A 16,462-nucleotide genomic window follows, 5' to 3' on the forward strand; every position below is an offset into this window, starting at 1 on the left:
AGTTTCCCTCTAATTGAAATTCCTAGAGTAGTTTCTGTTTTGCTGACTGGACACTGACCAGCACACACATACAGATAAGACACAGATTTAAGGCAAATCAGACAAGATGGACTGATTTGTAACTGATTCATGTAACCAGAAACATTTGTATCCCCATAATATTTTGAAATTAAAAAAAAATAAATTTAAAGCAAATCAAATTAGAATTCCAATTTGTTTAATCCCTTCTCCATTTGCTTTTGAGGATTTATAAAATAGAGAGAATAGCAAGTCTTTACCCCAAAAGCTTATCAACAAAACTCATTTCTTTGTCATATACCCTGCAGCCTCCAACAAGGAAAAGAGGGCAACACAGTATTCTAGAACAGAGACTTTCTTTTCAGAGATCTCTGTCTATTACCCGAGGCCATAATGACATTAGTAATGACCAGTAATTAGTAATTACTAATTAGTGATTAGTAATGACCAGCTGCCAAATAGTCTCAGAAGGAAGGAAAAGTTTTAGATGAAAAAGAAAAACCAAACAAATAAACAATGATAGATCAGGCATAATTCCGAGGGATAAGTGCCAGAACCTACCAGAGATTCCATGGGAAGAAATTGCAAGGCAGAACAAGAAGGAGCAAGATATCAGTAGAGATTAATGCCCAAGAGGCTTGAAGTACTGTGAAAAGGGTACGTCGTAGAGTGGCTTGTTTCTCCTTCCCTCACATCTCTGACAGTCGGCAGGCTCTTTAGTGGCTGGAGAGCCTTTCTACTCTCACAAGCCCAAAAACTGCTGCCGCCAGTGAACTGGGAGTTAAATGAAATGGAAAACAAAATACAAAGGATCAATGAAACCAAAAGTTGGATCTTTGAAAGCATAAAATCAATAGATATCTTGCTAGATTAACCAGGAATAATAGAAAGGACCCAAAGAAGCTCAATCAGAAATGAAAAAGGAAATATTACAACTGATACCATAGAAACACAAATTATCATCTGTGAAGACTATAAAAATCTCTATAGACATAAACTCAAAAATGTAGAAGAAATGGACAAATTCCTGGAAACACACAATATCCCAAGACTGAATTTCTCCCTAGAAATAGAACTCCCGAATAATGAACAAGATTGAAGCAGTAATAAAAAATCTTCCAATAACAGCAACAACAAAAAGCCCTGGACCAGATGGATTCACAGCTGAAAAAAGAAATGCTGGAACTGATACTACAGAAATTATTTCATAACATCGAGAAGGAGTGAATTCTCCCCAACTCATTTTGTGAAGCCAATATCACCTTTATACCAAAGCCAGAAAGGGATACAACAAAAAAAAAGAAAAACGCATCTAGATATTGGTCTAGGCAAAGAAATTATGAATAAGACCCCAAATGCAACCACAGCAATAACAAAAATAAATATTAATAAGCAGGGCTTGATTAAATTAAAACACTTTTGTTCAGCTAAGGAAAAAAATCAACAGAACAAATAGAAAACCTATAGAATGGGAGAAAATATTTGGAAGCTACACATCTGATAGAAGGCTAATAACCAGAATCTACAAAGAACTCAAGCAAATCAACAAGGAAAAAACAAACAACCTCATTAAAAAGTGGGCAAAAGAAATGAATAGAAGCTTTTCAAAAGAAGGTAGACAAATGGCCAATAAACATATGAAAAAATACTCAACATCTAATTATCAGGGAAATGCTAATTATAAAAAACCATAATGAGCTATTACCTTAACCCAGTTAGAATGATTTTTATTAAAATGTCCTAAAACAATATATGCTGGCATGGATGCAGAGAGAAAGGAGTGCTTATACACTGTTGGTGGGACTGCAAATTAGTACAACCTCTATGGAAAACAGTATGGAGATTCCTCAAAGAACTAAAAGTAGACCTATCATTGGAGCTAGCAATCCCACTCCTGGGCTCCTACCCAAAGGAAAAGAAGTTATTTTATCAGAAAGATACTTGCACTCAAATGTTTATTGCAGCACAATTCCCAATTGCAAAGATGTGGAATCAATCCAAGTGCCCATCAATTCATGAGTCGATTAACAAAATGTGGTATATGTATACTATGGAATACTATTCAGCCATGAATAAGGATGAATTAAGGCCTTTTGCAAAAATTTGGATGGAACTGGAGACCATTATCATAAGTGATGTATCTAAAGAATGGAAAACAAATACCACATGTACTTGCTATTAAATTGGAACCAACTGATGAGGACATGTGTGCACAGAGGGAAATAAAAGTCAGTGGAAATCAAGCAGAAGGGAGGAAGGAAGAGGGGATGGATGAAAACCTACCTAACATGTATAATTAACACTATCTAGGTGATGGGCATATCTATAACCCTGACTCAGGCATAACAAACTGATACATGTAACCAAAAACATTTGTATCCCCATAATATTTTGAAATTAAAAAAATAAATTTAAAGCAAATCAAATTAGAATTCCAATTTGTTTAATCCCTTCTCCATTTGCTTTTGAGGATTTATAAAATAGAAAGAATAGCAAGTCTTTACCCCAAAAGTTTGACAACAAAACTCATTTCTTTGTCATATACCCTGCACCCTCCAACAAGGAAAAGAGGTCAACACAGTATTCTAGAACAGAGACTTTCTTTTCAGAGATCTCTGTCTATTACCTTAGACCATAATGACATTAGTATTAGATACCCTTTCACCAAGTGCCTTTCATGTGTTAGGCATTTCAAATGTGTTATTTCGTTTAATTATCATAAGAACCCTAGAAATTAGGTATTGTCATTCCCATTTCATGTATGAGGAAAATAAACTACAGTCATGCATTACTTAATGACAGGGCTACATTCTGAGAGATGCATTATTAGGTGATTTTGTCATTGTATGACCATGATAGAGTGTACCCACATAAATCTAGGTGGTGTAGCCTACAACACACCTAGGCTATGTCAAGGATCAGATGGGGTGGGGGAGTTGGTGGGTGGGAAATAATTAAGAGACATAATTACCAAGCATATTATGCAGGGGAGGGGGAGTCTTGCTAAACTGACTGAACAGGATTCGTGCTGAGGGCAGACCAGAGTTATCAGATAGCAGGGATGGGGGATTCTCCCTAAATTGACTTAGCAGGATTCTTGCTGCGACCGGACTAGGCAGGCTGAAGGTTGGGTCCACGGATGAGGCCTGTTGAAAAGAGGGTTCAGAAGAGACTGTCTCAAGTTTGGGCGATGAGATGGTCTTCATCAAAGGCCCTCCATACGTGGTATTTATGATGGCATTTTGGCTGGCATGCATAGGGTTGATACTGTGTGCCTTTCACTGCAAATAGAAAAGCATCAGAGCATTTGAGAGTTAGGGGGAGAAAATGCTGTTGGAGTTGGAATTAATTGCTCAAGCCAAGAAAATACTTCCTCAGCTTCATTCCACTGATACGCCTTTGGAAGAACTGAACTCTACCCCTGGTTACCTTCACCTGGTTAACAGGGTTGATCCAAGGCACAAGCAAGAAAAGAAGGGCTTAACTTTGTGAGAGTGGGAAGATCCTGAGAAACACTCCAGACCAGGGGTCCTCAAACTTTTTAAACAGGGGGCCAGTTCACTGTCCCTCAGACCATTGGAGGGCCGTTGGAGAGCGTGGCGCACATTCCACACATGCGCACTGTGGGCCTGGGACGAGTCAGCTGCTAAGCAGGACTGGCAGTGGCAGCAAAAACACCCAGCGGGCCGGATAAATGTCCTCGGCAGGCCACAAGTGGCCCACGGGCCGTAGTTTGAGGATCCCTGCTCCAGACCATGGGGATAGGCAAGAATGAGGGCTTTCCTGACCTGCAGTCTGGGCTCTGGATGGAAACAATAAACAGTTATAACAAAAAGGTCATATTGTCTGCAATGAACGCTTGAGAACTTCAGCACGGGGAGTGTGATATTCATCTCTGGATTTTAATTGACACCCAGTGGCAGTTAGTTAATATTGAAGAACCCTGCTCAGGCATGAATACACACTCCAGGGGCGCTTTGCTGGGATTCGAAAGGCTATAAAGACGCACGCTTCTGCCCTGGAGATGGCTATGAGCACGTCCTATCTCTTTACCCTCAATCAATACCAACAGTTTTGTTATTTGCCATAATGGACTTTAGAGGTGATTTCTGTTGGTGAAGTAAGAGGTGTTCAAACCATGTGGGTTGATTGGAAGTGCTGCATCAGACACCCTTTGCATAAACAGGGTCTGATGATTTAGAAAACCTACTTGATAACGTAAGCCCTGCCAAATGTTGTCCCTGGTTTAGGATTTGAAGCAGGCCCTCTACCCACAGCCTATCGGGGGTTTCTTACACTTGACTCTGACTAGATGCTTCACTACATTGTGCTGTTAGAATAGTGTCACATCTGCTTTAAGTGAGTCTATTATGTAAGGCATTCGTGCGAGAGCCAGCGGAGCAGAGAACTGGTGCTTCATTGAATTTTCAGAACTGGTTGTACAACTTTTCTGTGCCTGCTGGCTTCTAAATGTTTATTTTATGGCTGAATTGAGTCTGAGACTTACTTTCATCACAACACACCACCTAGTAACGAAGTTGAGGAGAGGAGCCCTGTGGCCCCTGCCTAGTTCTATCATTGGCCCACGTGGGCCATGCACGAGTGTTTGTGTCTCTTACTTTAGGAAGGTTTTCAGAAGCCCTGAGGCTGGAATACAGCATGGATCTGTTGTTAAGGAGCCTTGTTACAGCAGAAGAAGTGTTCCTTACTACATTTCTGTGACCCCTTGTATTTCTGCAAATTGGTTTTTCAGCACTAATGACACGCTTCCTTGGTTTTCTTACCAGAAGGACTTATGGCATCGACTGTATGGCACTGAGCTAGGGATGACGTGAAAGGGAGCAGCCTGCCACCCAGGAGCCATTTTTAAAACGTGCCTGCTTGTGTTTGCATGTTAACATGAGTGGCTGAATCAGTTTCACCTCTTGAATGAAAATTAAGGCCAGGGCTGAAATGGCTGCAGCCAACAAAGTCCCTAAGGCTACAATTTCTATCCCCGGCCTGAGTGCAAAGTGTTCTTTTTCATTTTAAAAAGCATAGACAACCTCCTCGACTCCAACTTATGTTTGCATTGAGGCTGATATGTCATTTGCTTGTTCTTTCCATATCTTTAAGTGCCTGTGGCATGCCCGCTGCCTTCACCTGCTCCCCGTCCTGCATCTCCGAGCCACACAGGCGACAAGAAGCAACTCCACACTTGCTGTTGTGCCGGTCACCTTTTGTTTTGTGATTAAGAACATGCTCACTCCTTGCTGTTAACTGCACCGTGAGATTCCTTTCCAGAGCCCCACAAATAAAATATATGAGACCATTAGGAATCCTTAGACTCATTACAATTCCAGACTCTTAAAAAGCATTATTTCCTGTCGAATCGTAACATCAACAATATGATCCCACTGAGCGCCAAAGCCTCGTTGTGGGATGAGAGATTTTGGACGTTATCTGCACGACGCTTAGAGTACCCAAGCCACTCGTTAACCTGAACGTGCCAATGGGGAGCGTCTCCTTTCTCTTCTCCTAACTGCGGCACGAGCGTGTGCGTGTGTGTCGTGGGAACGTGCACCGCAGGACAGCGGACAGGGCTGACAGCGCCGCCCCACGGCGACAAAGAGTCATTTGGAAGAGATACCATCGATTTCACTTTTTTTTTTTTTTTACTTTTCGCCTTGAACTGAGCTTTGAAACCACTCTGTGAAAATAAAACCAGTGTAAACATCCTGTCACACAGAATTGTCGTGTGTGAAATGATTTCACGGAGGTGTTACTGGACAGCAAACAACATTTTCAGAAAGGACCTTTTGCTCTTTGCCAGTGGCAGAATAAATGTCTCCTTAGGAGGGCAGCTCCCTCTTCTTGAAGGGCCCGAGGACGGGAGCAGGGAGGGGGGATTGGCAGGGTGGGATTCATGCCAACGCACTGCAGACAAGTTGTACTTATAAGGCCATGGGCTTACCCCGCTCGACGCAGTGCTATTTAGGAGATCTTTCCGGATGCATCAAAAATTACAGCGATCATTCTTTCGTACAGACTTGTAGTATTTACCACTAGGTTTCATGTACTAGAAAGATTCCTGGATTTTGAATCAGAAACTCTGGGTGAGAAACTCCTTATTTAGTCACCGCAGGAAGGAAAAACATCTTCCTCGCCCATGCTGGGCTCATGGCTGTGGCCTTTTATAACAAAAGACAGAGTAATAAGAGAAAATCATACAAATTTATTTAATGCGATTTTTACGTGACATGGGAACCTTCATAAAGAAATGGAGACCCACAGAAACAGTCAAACCTGAGTTATTTTTTTACAATAGTTTTGATGAAGAGTGGGCAGCCATGGAGAAACACGATTAGAGGACAAAAGTGTGTGATCTAATAGTAATTCACTGGCGGGAACGGACAAGGCCTGTCCGCTCAGACTCATCTCTGCGATCCTTCATCTGTAGAGGTGAGGATGTCCCGTTTTCCTGGGTCTAGGGAGGGGACCACTCACATAGGGTCTTATGACCTGCTTGGGGGAAAGGTCAGAATCCTTCCTAGGTTTGATGACCTGTTCCACAGAGGCAAGGTGAGGGAAACAGAGACCTTCCTGCACACGCTGTGTCTCAGCTTAAAATATTCACTATGTCAAGGTCCCGTATTTGGGAGTAGTGTGCCCTGGACCCCGTCATTAACCTTTTGGAGCCCAGAGCTTTCTTTCGTAAGATGCAGAGAGCACCTCTCGCCTTACAGGACAGCTTTGTCAGAGGAGCAAATGGAAGTGCCTGTGCCAGTACCTGGCACATAGTATATGCACAATAAATGCGACTGCTCTCAACCTTATCTTAAAATTCATAATATAGGTGTACAACTTGTAGAGCTCTTATTTATGTTTGTTTGACTCCCCAAGCAGGTTGTAAAATCCTTGAGGGTAGGGATCTTATCTTTCTTGGAAAAATCAACAGCAGTAGGCATAAGGAATCAATGCATGTTGACTATTAGTCAAATAAATGCCACTACTTCTTAAAAGTACTTAAAAATGCTAATATTACATAACTTCCTCTTACCTCTGGAGACAGCCTGGGGGTTACCCTTGCGGCTCCTTTAAGAACGCCCCCTCAGGCCTGGGGATGGACACCTGGGCTGAAGGTGGGAATTTCGAAGCAATGGAGATATAGCCTCAGAAACCAGAGCACAGAGACTGCTTTGGTTCATCCTCTGGTCAGTCGTCAGGCTGTCTCTTTTCTTTCAATTTTAACACACTGTCACCTGTGCAGGGAGAGAGAAGAGAAGGAACTCACCTTCCTCAGGCTTCACGTTCCCTTCTGAGTTCATTAACCCACAAGACCGGCGTGTGGAAAATCCCCGCGGCTGTGCGTGCTGAGGCGTGCACATGGCGGCTCCTCCTCGGGTGCTGGCTGGAACAGCACACAGTAGATTCCACGTTCTCTGAGGTTCACACGCTTGAACCTGAGTCTAACGAAGCATCTTGTCCTATGGGTCACTCATAACCATCTTTAGGTCAGGACAGCAAGATCCTGACGTTGGAGGCATCCATCTGCTCTGCCCTGACCAACTGAATGTGGTGGAAACTACATTTACCCTGGTTCCCATTGAGGCATGGGTTTTCTCTCTCGCTCTGTTTGATAGAGGTTCCTTCCTTCACTAAAAATGAGGCTGAGCAAGTACATAGAGGCTTAGATACTTCTACAAGACCAAGCCCTTGAAGTGAGGAGGCTCCAATATTCTGCAGGTCTTTCCACTTTTCCAGAATTGACCTTCTTTCTCCATTTGCTATCATCCCATTAATGCATAGTTCTCTTTTTATTTATTTCAGCATATTACAGGGGTGCAAATGTTTAGGTTACATATCTTGCCTTTGCCCTGCCTGAGTCAGAGCTTCAAGTGTTTCTGTCCCCCAGATGGTGCACACCACACCTGTTACGTGTGAATATACCCATCCCCTCCTCTTCTCTTCCATCTGCCCCACACCTGATGAATGTTTCTACTATATGTGCACTTAGTGTTGATCAGTTAATACCAATATGATGGTGAGTACATGTGGTGCTTGTTTTTCCATTCTTGGGATACTTCACTTAGTAGAATGGGCTCCAGTTCTATCCAGGATAATACAAGAGGAGCTATGTCACCATTGTTTTTTGTAGCCATTAATGCATAGTTCTTGGTCAACTCCTCTGCTCTTCTCTTGGGTCTGCTAAGCCTGGGTTTGGCAAACCATTTCCAATTCAATGACTGTCAGCCATTCATTCATCCACACTCAAGGACGCCAGGTTTTGCTGCGTTCCTACTATGAGCTAGTACCTGACCTTTACAGATGAGCAAAATGAATAACTAACTCTTCCAATGTCAGCTGCTAAGAAGTAGAGCTGGGATTTGAAAGAAGCACCTTAGACTTTAAGTCCCGCACTTTTTATTCAATACATCTAATTTCAATGTCTGGCAAAATAGAAAACTGGGGTTAATCCACCTATAATTATGGATCATTTCATTCTTATATGGACTTTTCCAGCTATTCCACCCAACTGGCTGCCAATGTTACCTTCCTAAATATCTTTTTCTTTATTTTCTCAAGATTAATGTACCATTAATCTTGGTGCATTAATAAATAAAATAGACAATAAATATAGGTTAGAGATTGGGAATATTGGTTCAGAGTGGGCTAAATCTTAATTGTAAGATCTCATGTATTTTTACTGATACCTGTAGGATAGGAAAGACATTTTTCCTCTACCTTCCTTTGTTCAGTGGTTGGGGACCCTGAAAATCAAATTGACAAAAGGCAGACTAACAAGATGTGACTAAAATAAAATTCTAAGGCCCTCTGCCAACTGAACTGAACCACTTTTGGCCAAGGAGACCCCCCCTCCCCAAAAAAAGCCCTAAAACTGAGTTCCTAGCCATGAAGGGAAGGGAGGGAAGTTGACCTGCCCTGTCCCACCCCCTCCCTTTTGGAGGTCAGAAACAATAATTGACCAACATTAATGTTAACACAGAGATCATTAGACTGACAAAACAGACTCTTTGTGACAATAAGATAAGAAATTATTAAGGGGCCCTAAGGCCTTGCAGGGCAAAGTTTAAATCACCCGCAGGCCATCAATTTGCTTAACAGATCATTGAATTGATAATAATATAATGTGGCTTGTCTCTGATTATCAAACAGACCTCATTATCTTAAAATGTTCTGAGCCTTTAGACCAGTGGCCCCCAGCCTTTTTGGCACCATGAAAAATTTTTTCATGGAAGACAATTTTTCCACAGATGGGGTAGGGGTGGGGGTGGTTCGGGATGATTCAAGCACATCACATTTATTGTGCAGTCAAACCTCCCTGCTAATGATAAGCCATTTGGAGGTTTGGCTAAACCTCCCTGCCAATGATAAGCCGTATTTGCAGTCTCTCCCCAGCACTAGCATCACCGCCTCAGCTCCACCTTAGACCATCAGGCATTAGATTCTCACAAGGAGCCGCAACCTAGATCCCTCGCGTGCGCAGTTTACAGCAGTGTTCAGCTTCTGTGAAAATCTCATGCTGCCGCTGATCTGACAGGAGGCGGAGCTTAAGCGGTGATGCGAGTGATGGGGAGCGGCTGTACGTGCAGATGAAGCTTCGCTCTCTTGCCTGACGCTCACCTCCCGCTGTGCAGCCCGGTTTCTAACAGGCCATGGACTGGTACCAGGCCGTGGCCCAGGGGTTGGTGATTGCAGCTTCAGATAGCGGTTCATTTCCTTACCCAATTACAAACCAAAGAATCTTTAAACCCACCAATAACCTGTAAGCCTCAATTTCAAGATGTCCTGCCTTTTTGGTGTACTAATGTACAGCTTCCATGTATTGATTTACGATTTTATGTGCAATTCCTGTCTCCCTAAACTAAATTTTACAGAGTTTGCATTTCTTTTTTACCCATAAACAGAGAGAAAACCAGATGTAATTATGTATATAAGCACAGAAGTTCACAAAGAAATGTGACTAAAGAAGTGGTTAGAATTGGGGGCTTATATGCCATGTTAGGCTAGATGAAGGAAGAGGAGTTTGGGGCCTGTGGGGTAGAAGAGGTAAGTTGTGGGAAGGTGAGAGGTGGAAATAGCTAGAGCTCTAGCTTGAGTGGAGATGCCTTTATGATAGGATGACTTTTTTCCCTTTGGATAAATACCCAGTGATAGGATTGCTGGATCAAAAGAAGTTCTCCTTTTAGTTTTTTTGAGGTATCTCCATACTACTTTCCACAGAGGCTGTACTAGTTTGCAGTCCCACCAGCAGTGTAAGAGTGTTCTTACCTCTCTGCATCCACGCCAACATTTGTTGTTTGGGGACTTTTTGATAAAAGCCATTCTCAGTGGAGATAAGTGATATCTCATTGTGGTTTTGATTTGCATTTCCCTGATGATTAGAGATGTTGAGCATTTTTCATATGTTTCTTGGCTGTTATTCTATTTTCTTTTGAAAGAATGGAAAAATGAGCACCACATGCACTCACTATCAAATTGGTACTAATTGATCAATACTCATGTGCACATACGCAAATGACATTCATTGGGTGTGGGGCAGGAGGAAAGGGGAGGAGAGGGTGGGTAAATTCACACCTAATGGGTGCAGTGTGCACTGTGTGGGGATGGGCACCCTTGCATCTCTGACTTGGGCAGTGCAAAAGCAATATATGTAAACTCAATGTTTGTACCCCTGTAATATTTTAAAATAAAAAAATAAATAAATAAAAATAGCTAGAGCTCGACTCTCCCTCTCCCTTCCTTTTGAATCTCCTGGGGCTTAGCATACATGATTTGCTGAATTCCCACAAGTGTCCTAGTAGGTGGGCAGGGACGAGCCTTCACGGTTTCTGCAGCAGAGCAGACTGCTGGCCATGTGGGCTGCCTGGGTGTGTCCCAGCCTGAGCTCCCGAGCAGTGGCACGAACACCTCTTGCTGCCAACACATAGCCTCTACTGGAGTGAAACGGAGCGCTTGGTTTCTACCACTTCAGTAGTAACACTGCCCAAAGGTCTAAGAGAGGAAGTCAGAGAAAAGCCCATCAAAGCCCACCAGAACAGCAGGGAAATTCCATGTCATCAGTTTCTAGTTCTCCCAGCACAGATGGTGGCCCTGCTCGGTGGTGAGCCACCAGAGCTGTCCTGCTGTGCCTGCGAAGTGCCTGCCCACAGAAAGAGGACCCATCAAGGTATGCTCCAGGCTGCTGCAAATGTCAGCACCAGCTGCTGTCATCAGCTAAAGGTCAGCAAAGCAGTCCCCTGGCAGGTGGGGTCTGCAGGGGCAAACACATGGTGTAGACACCTGCAGTGCAAGCCCAGGACCATCTAATTGGCTTCTGCAGGGCCCAGTGCCAGGCTGGGCCTGGGTGCCAATTCAGGAGCAGGGTCTGCGGGTGCAGAAGCCCCTGTCGGGTGCAGAGGTGGTTGGGGCTTAGCTGGCTTTGCTAGTGCACTGTCCCCTCTGGCCTGCAGGCTGCATTGTGTGAGCTGCCTGTCCTTCCTGTCTTGAACGCTGTGTTGAGGGCAACCACATATCCTCTGAGAGGTGATAAAAACAATGAGACAAGGAAGACTGGACCACAATAGATGTTTTCACTTTGCACAGACCCCATCATGTGTCTCATGCCGTGGAGGGAACCGGCTGGGCTCTTGGAGCCCACCTCTGCCTCCTGTTTCCTCTCTGGTAGGGTCTGTCTGTCCATTGGGATCCTGTCCACCCTCCGATTCCCCCTGATGGTACTTATGTCCTTGAAGCACTCTGCTTTACTTTCAGAGATGAGGGAAATGGGAATGGGAACAGAAACACTTCACAGATGTCCTTGGCTTCTTCCCCGGCATCACAAACGACTGCTGCAGGCTGATGGTGTGGAGGAATGATGACAAACATGTGGTTTCCCCCAACTTTCAAGAATAAGAGGCAGATTTTGGGAGGGTGAAGATGGTCTGGGCTTAAAAATAGCAGTGCAGCACATCTGCTGAGGACTTAATGCTACCTCTTGAAGGGACAGAACAGGAGTTGGTCTGTGGGTCATTCCTATGTCACACATAAAGGTGTCGCCCAGCACAGCTCAGCCCTGGGCTGCCACCTGCCCTGGAGGTGAAGCTCATAAGGAAAAAAATTTCCCCAACTCATACTGTCCACAAAGGGCAGTGAGCATCCTGGTGGTGAGTCATACCCCTTGTAGTCTGTTCTCACTTCACCAGAGAGAATTTTCTAGAACCCAAGCCTGACCATGCACGTCACTCCCCTACAAGTCATTTGTTGGTTCCCAGACTCACCGGGTTCCATCTCATCTCTACATGAAATTACTTGCCCCTGTGCAAATAGTCTGCTGGGCTTTGCTTTCTCTGTTCCAATTCTCTTTTCTGCATCCAGCATGTATTCAAGACTTGGGCTTTGGGAGACTCCTGGGTCGGCTGCCTGGTGCTGCCTGTCCCCCTCTGAGTTAGGGCCGCACCCACAGTGGCCTCGATCTCCATGTCTGACCCCGCACTAAGCACGTACCTTAAATTACCTTGTTCCTGCTCTGCATTCTCATCGTATGATGAGATCTTCAGGTGTGGAAACCATGTCTTTTCTGTGTTCCTCAGAGTACAAATTCTTCTTTCAATAAACATGCATTGAGCTCCCACGATGTTCCAGTCGCTGTGCTAAGCTATGTAGATGCAGCGACAACAAATCTAGACATAAACACACTATTGCCGCCTGCATTTGTTTTTTGGGGTAACAAAACACCACGAACTGGGAGGCTTAAATAACAGAAATGTACATCTCACAGCTCTGGAGGCTGTGCCATGGCCCGTTTACAGGACGGGGCATGAACACAAAACATAAAAGAATGACACTGACACACAAAGACAGTACACGACTCGAGTGCCCAATGCACTGGTCAGTTTATTTTTATACTCTAAAAAATTAAAGTTAGTTCCCTGTACGTGACCACTCAGGCATTGTAGCAATGGTCATAAATTCTGGAACGCGTAGCCTTAAGGGCACAGATGTCCCCTGACTCAAGGTTTCTTGTTGGTTGCTCTAGGCACCAGGCACAGATTACAGATCGAGATTAGCAAGGTTAGGCAAGGCAGCCACGGGGGGCACTTTTGTCCCCAGTTCCTCTAGGCTGGCCCCGGCAGCTGTGTCTGTCTTAGGTCGTTCCTCCCTGAGGAATCTTACCTGTCACTGAGTAACCAGGCATCTTATGGGGCTAAGCAGCAATCCTAGGAACAACGTGTTTATCATGTGGCCTCCAGACCCCCACTGCCGTGGGGCTGGGCAGCTCTTGCTTACTCTCGCAGAAACTCAGGTCCTTTGTTATGCCTCTAGGCAGCAACCTTGTTTGTCACAAGGACCCTGTCCGGATCATATTACTCTCAAACGCTCTGGGCAGAACATGTACATGTACTAAATTTAATTCTTAAACCAGGAAAGTATAATGTCAGTCCCCAACAGGCTGGAAGTGTGAGATCAAGGTGTCAGCAGGGTTGGTTCCTTCTGAGGCTGTGGGGGAGAGTCTGTCCCAGGCCGCCTCCTGGCTTCTGGTGTCTGCTGGTGATCGTTTGAGTCCCTGGACCTCACCTTAACCCCTGTCCTCATCCTCACATGGCTCCCCCGTGTGGGTGTCAGTCTCCAAATTTCCCCTTTTTAGAAGGACACCAGTCATATTGGATTAGAGGCCCCCCATGAGGACCTGATTTTAACTTCATTAGCTCTATAAAGACCCTATGTCCAAATAAGGGTACATTCTGGGAGGAGGACTTCAACACACAGACATTTAGGGGACACATTTCAGCGCATAGGACCCCGGTCCCCAGGCCGGTGGTTCAGCTGGCGGAAGCGGCGGTGTAGGGGCCCCACCGCGCATGCGCACCTCAGCCGCATCCCGGACCTGGATGTGGTGACCCGGAAAGGTTTCCTGTGAAGGGTGACTGGCTTCTGACACCAGAGCGACAAGTCGGAATTATCCAAGTGACGGGGAAGAGAGGGTGGGGAAGGCTGTCTGGAGCCGAGGGGACAGCGTGGGGGAAGCCCTGAGGCAAGAAGGAACATGGCTCCTTTGAGAACCCTGGAGAACGTCCGTGTGGAGGCAGCAGAGAGCGATAGCGGAATTGGGAGGAATGAGGCTGCGGAAAGGGGCTCGTTTGGTGCCGTGAAGAGGAAGATCGGACTTCCTGGGGGCAGGAAGAGTCGTTGAAGGGTTTTAAGCAGTGGAATAACATTAATAGTGTCAGGCTTCGGGAAGACCCCAGGCTCCCAGGGAGAACAGGCCCGGGAATCGGTCACTAATACCAGGCATAACAGCCACACCCGAGAAGCGCTTAGGGCGCAGAGCAATCCCTGTTCTCCAGGACAGGCTGAGCAGAAATGGGTCAGGGAATGCTGCTGAGGGGTTTGGTCACAGCTCCCCTGCCTTGGGGAGCGGAGGGAGCTGCCCCCAAGGACCCTGCTCGGAGGAGCCAGGAGGCCGGGCCACACCTGGGCTGCAGGTTCTTTGGTTTTGAACGTAGAGTTTGTGGTTTTGTTTATTGCCGTAGCTGCTGCTGCTGCTGCTGTTATCCGTGAGGGGCGTGGAAGCGACTGAGCCTCACTGCACGTTGTCTGTATCGTGACAGCTGTCCTGTGGGATACCCCTGTGGTGGGGAACCGGGAAAGGGCGTTTGTTCCCGACAGCGTGTTATAAAGTTATCACGTACATAGAAATAGTGGCTGGGGCTTCCCGAGGCCGGGAGAGGACCAAGGCAAAGACCCAGAGGAAGCCAGTGGGAGTTTTCATGTCTGAGTGTGGGACACACCCCGTGCAGCCCCAGGAGGGCACAGCCCCTGGGGGCGGCAGTGGACAAGGAGAGGCAGGAGGCTGCCCACGGCCTAAAATTTAATTAATCGCATAACTTTGAGAGCGAGTTTCTCCTGGACAGAAACAGGCACGCTGCTTCTGCAGTCCCCACTGGGCCGGGGTACCAGCAATGACGGGAATGGCACAGGCTGCCTTGCCCACGTGCAGCGATGGGCACAATTCAAAGCCCTTTTTTTCACCTTTTGTTTCCCTTTAGCCGTGTGGGCCCTGTGGGGTAGGAGGGACAGAGATTATTGACTCTGCCACAGGTGAGGAAGCAGAGACAGGCTGAGCTGCTCATCCAAGGATACTAGCAGTGACAGAGCTGCCCCAACCCGGGCGGACGCCTCCTTGACCTAGTCACCTCTCTTCCTGGGGTCCCATGTCCCATCTTTGTCATGCTTAAGAAGATGTAGTACCACATCTTTCTCCAGATCCTGGAAACAAGACTGAACTGGCAGTTACTGGCAATTGTACATTCAAAATACAGACTGGGGAAAAAAAATAAAAAATAAAAATACGGATTGGGGAGAGTGGATAGGTAAAGTTTGTGGGTGCACCCACCCCACAGAGTACTTAGAAACGTGGGCCCGTGTGTGCAGAGCAACAAGGGTGATCTTAAAAGTGCAGTGCTGAGTCAAAGGGGGAAGAAACAAAAAGACAGATGTGACACCATATTCCTTAGGTAAATTAAAAACACATACATAAAACCACAGTATTTTTAAAGAACTGGCACAAATAAAAATACACATAAACACATTCCAATGGTTATCTATAGGGAGCTGAGGGGGGTCACAGCTAATAAAATAACCAAGGGAAAGGCCCTGCCCAGCCCAGTAATGACCGTGTGTTGTGAACAGAGGACTGCTATGTCCTCAGCCTCTGCAGCCAGAGGTGCAAACACCCCAGACAAATAAACAAAAGCCCCACAGCCCTGTCAAAAATACCACAGCTGCCATGAATTGTGAACCGTGTGCCTCAGGCTTTGCTGGCAATGAGTGGTAAGGCAAAGTAGGCAAACTACTGCTTTCCTTTGTTTATTCACTTCACAGAGTCATTGTTCCTTGTGTTTCCTTAATGAACATTTGTAACACCCATCCATCCATCCACCTGCAAAGGTATATCAAGTGTTCCTAGATGTTAGACTCTCTCCTTGGCCTTGGAGGGGGCAAAGAGATAAAGATGCCTTCTCCTTTCTAGAGTTTTTAATCTGGCTAAGGATGAAGCATTAGGGACTTTGTAACGTTGGATTTTAGAGCTAGACTATTCATACAGCTTCCAAACATGCCATTTTGATTTATGTCTTTTAGTCACAAAGGGGTAGGGGATAAGAGAAGTAATACAATTGACCCCTGAACAACATGGCTTTGAACTGCTCACGGCCACTCGTAGGCAGATTTTTTTCCGCCTCTGCCACCCTGTGAGAGCAAGACCAACCCCTCCTCTCCTTCCTTCTCCTCCACCTGCTCAATGTGAAGACAATGAGAATGAAGACCTTTATGACCATCCACTTCCGCTTAATGAATAGTAAATATATTTTTTTCTTCCTTATGATTTTTTAATAACATTTTCTTCTTTCTAGCTTACTTTATTGTAAGAATACAGTATATAATACAGTCATGCACCACATAA

The sequence above is a fragment of the Microcebus murinus genome, chromosome 15, assembly GCF_040939455.1.
Source record: "Microcebus murinus isolate Inina chromosome 15, M.murinus_Inina_mat1.0, whole genome shotgun sequence".
NCBI lineage: Eukaryota > Metazoa > Chordata > Mammalia > Primates > Cheirogaleidae > Microcebus > Microcebus murinus.